This window comes from Physcomitrium patens, chromosome 1 (genome assembly GCF_059467195.1).
Source record: "Physcomitrium patens ecotype Gransden chromosome 1, ASM5946719v1, whole genome shotgun sequence".
NCBI classification, from domain to species: Eukaryota; Viridiplantae; Streptophyta; class Bryopsida; order Funariales; family Funariaceae; genus Physcomitrium; species Physcomitrium patens.
The window spans coordinates 20,410,201-20,414,510 of record NC_143410.1 but is presented as its reverse complement, the minus strand read 5'-3'; positions in this window follow the sequence as shown (position 1 = coordinate 20,414,510).

Genomic DNA, 4,310 nt, shown 5'->3' with positions numbered 1-4,310 from the left:
GTTGATCTTAACATGATTGAAATAAGAATCCTATTATAAAACATAGTCACTTATTGCATTACGTAATGTATATATTCTAACTTAGCATTAAAGCAATGCAGAACTTTTGTTGTTGAACTTGGAAAATTTAATTGATAACTAAAAAATTCTGTATTATCTAAATATAATTAAATTTTATATCATTTCTAAAATTTCCTTTAGATAAGTACACAACCTCATTGCATTAATTTTCATATTGTATAAAATTTAGTTTATACTATATATGGAAAAATATTATTTTATATTTTATATTAGATGGAAAAATAAGCCACTATTAATGTCTTGATGATTTAGAGTAATGGTTTTATAAACACTATGTCTAAAAAGAAATTGAAGTTAATTTGAATTTCCTTTAACCTCAAGAAAATACTTTAATATTTTTGGATGGTACAAAGTATCTAACATCAATATAGAACATGAAAAAATTACTTTAGAAATATCAATAAAGATATCATTTTAAAATAAATAACACTTTCAATATTTTGTTATCATTAATTTTATGGTATTCATACTAAATTAAATCTAACAACCATTTTTTTTAGATCTATAAAATAAATAATAACTTCAATTAAATAAAATAAGACATTTACTTAATTGAAGATATTCATATTTTTTTATTATTATCTATTAAATAAAAATGTATATATTAATAAATAAACTTAAAATAATCAAATATTTTTAAAAATAAAATTTTGATATTGGATACTTTATCTTTACAATTAATTAATAAGAAACATCAAACAATGATTGCTTATATAATAATATTATAGACATATACATTTACATCAATAGTTACTTAAATGATTAGATAGAAGTAGGTAAATATAGATTAATTTCATAAAATCTTCTAAAATAGCTTCCTAAAAGCTTCATAGATGTGGTTTTGACTTTAAATGTATTTGTAGGTTAGAAACTTGGTCAACAAGTTAATCACATGTTGGTAGCTTGTAGAATAAGTTAATTCCGTGTAGTAGCTTGTGGAACAAATTAACTTTGTGGCGCATACATAGATAACTTGCCTTACAAGTTAAGACATGTGGCTAGCAAAGTCAACACATGTTGGAGGTCCTATAAAATATTGCCATGTAGCTCTTAGTTAGAGAATACATATGGAGGTAAGAGTGAAGCCTTCTTCATTCTTGTCAACACCTTTCTAGTCCTTAGTCTTATTTTAAGATTTTCTAGTCTTCTTGTTTTTGGCAATAGCTATTCTAGTTTAATATTACATCACCTTTTGAGTGACTTTCTAGTTCTCTTCAATGACACAAGAGTGTATTGAGGATTTTTCTTCTTTGAGATTCATGTCCTTGACATTTGACAAGAATACTAACATAATGTTTTTGTCTTGTTTTAGAAACGAATGGATTACCTTACTTCTATTTTTGTATTTTGAAGGTTGTTGACTACCTACCTTCAAACAAAAAAACTTATTTTCTAATACTGATCTTTTTCTTAAAGAGAGTGGATTATCCTTCTTTGTGAAATTTTTTATTAGAGGTTGCAGATTACTCTCCTCTAATTTAACTTTTTGGATTTCTTTGAGTTGTCTATAGAAGGAAAAATTATGGATGCTACTCTTGGCAAAAGTGAGAATAGATTTGCAACTATTGCAGGTCTTCATAAGCTTGTCAACATTCATAGGATAGAAATTTCATGCATCATCAATGTTAATCATAGGAGCACTACTTCTATACCTATAGAAGAAGTCTAGAATCTACATCAACAAAATATTCAGTAGAGGAAAATAAGTCAATCACCCCTACAACTAAATTCAAGGGGTCTTGCTTTTATAAGCTGAAGAGAGACAAGAATTAGTATGCCTAAGAAGTTTGATGGTACTAGATCAAAATTTTGAAGAGTTTTATAATAAATTAAGTTTTATTTAAGGTTATACCCTTTCCAATATGTGGATGGATTTACTCAAGTCGGCTTCAAAAGCACACTTCTATCTGGAGGTACTCTTTCTTAGTTTGCACCTTTAATGGAAAAAGATTCATGACTTCTTTATGATTTGAATTCATTCTTAAAAGTGTTTATGGCCACATTTGACAAAAAGTGATCGAGAACAAGTAACAAAGGCCAAATTCTTATCTTTATGACAAGGATCACAATCAACTACTACATATGTTGCTGAATTCTAAAATCTTGCTTGTGATATAAACTAGAATGACAAATCACTCATCAATCAATTTTAATATGGGTTGAAGGATAGTGTCAAAGATTTGTTATTAAAAATGCCAAAAGTAAAATCTTTGAAATAATTTATTGCTTAAGTCATTGCATGCAACAATCAATTATTTGAAAGGCGTCAAAAAGTAAAGAGTTGGTTGGAGAGAAATAAGTCAAGTAGTAGCGGCAACTCTCAAGTTTTTTGAGACATATTCATCAAGGATAAAACCAATGCAAATTAATACGATATGTTTTAAACCTCTCACAGAGTAGAAAAAGTCTCGACATGACTAAGACGATTTGTGTTTATATTGTAGAAAAGCTAAGCACACTGTTCAAAATTATCCAAAAAAGCTACGTAATTACAAAAAAGGAGCATAATTATCCAAAAAAATAATGTGTTGAAAAACAATTTTTTTCAACTACAATAGGGACTATGTGGCTAGAATCATGTGCAATACTTAGTAAAGGTTATATTTTCTTCTCAGATCCCTCACCTTGTTTTACAATAAATGTGTGTTTAGAACCTAAAAATCACAAAGTCTTTGCCTTATTAGATTCACGAGCCTCAGCCTATTTTATAAATAAAGATTTTGTCAAAAATCAAAAAAATACTTTTAGTCAAGAAAACTAAACTTGTACATGTAAAAGTCATAGATGGTCTTTTGTTGTCTTTTAGAAATATTATCCATGAGATTTTTCTTTTAAATATAGTAATTAAAGATCATAAAAATATAGTAGTATTTAATGTAATAAGATCTCACTCCAATCCAATTATTTTAGAATTATCATGGCTAAAAAAATATAACCCTCAAATAGATTGGATTTCTTGTAATCTTAACTTTTCTAGTAATATAATCCAAGATTGTGTTAATGAAGTAGAAGTACATAAGTTTAATACATCCAAACCTTTACTATAGATACAAGAGCTTTCATGCATCTTTTGCTATATATACTATGCCCATTTTTAATCATAAAAAAATATCAAGTGATATTTCTAACAAATATTAAGAATTCCAAGATGTTTTTGAAAACAAAAATGCAGATATTCTTCCAAAGCATTGACCTTATGATTGTTTAATTGATCTACAAGCAAGAGCTCAATCACCATTCAGACCAATCTATAGCTTATTGCAGAATGAGTGGGCTGCATTAAAGGAGTATATTGATGAGAACTTGGCAAAGAACATCATACGTCATTCTAAATCTCCAACCGGGGCTCCTATCTTATTTGTGAAGAAGAAAGACAGATCTCTATAGATGTATGTAGATTTAATAAGATCACCATCAAAAATAGATATCTTTTGTCCTTGATTTTTGGACTTCTTGACCAACTCAATGAAGTAAAGATCTATATCAAAATAGATCTACGAGGAGCATACAACTTAGTTCATATTAAAGAAGGAAATGAATAGAAGAGTGTTTTTTGAACCAAGTATGGATATTTTCAATACAATGTCATGCCTTTTGGACTCACAAATGCACCAGCCGCTTTTCAACATCTTATGAATGATGTTTTTTGTGAGTTTCTAGATAATTTTGTCATTTGCTATTTAGACAACATTCTAATCTATTCTAAGAAAAAAAACAACATAAACTTCATATTTGTCACATATTACAGAAACTTAAAAATACAAGATTATATGCCAAGTTAGAAAAAAATATATTCTACACTATTCAAGTTGACTTTTTAGGATATATCATTTCCAATGAAGGCCTTATGATGGATTCTAAGAAGGTCCAAAATATCATAGATTGAAAGATTTCAAAAACAGTATGAGATGTATAATGCTTTTTGGGCTTTGCTAATTACTATCGAATCTTCATCAAGAATTTTTTTTTCAAGTTGTAATTCTACTTACACGTTTGACTTATAAAGAAAAACGTAAGTAGAATAAAGAAGCACAAGCATCATTTGATGTTTTAAAGAAGGAGTCTACTTCTACACCAATCTTATATTGCATCGACTTTTTTAAGATATTTTTATGGAAATATATGCATCAAACTTTGTTATGGATGCTGTATTGTCACAAATGAGAACAAATGACAAACTCCACCTAGTAGCTTTTTATACCAAGAAATTTTCAACAATCCAGATTAAT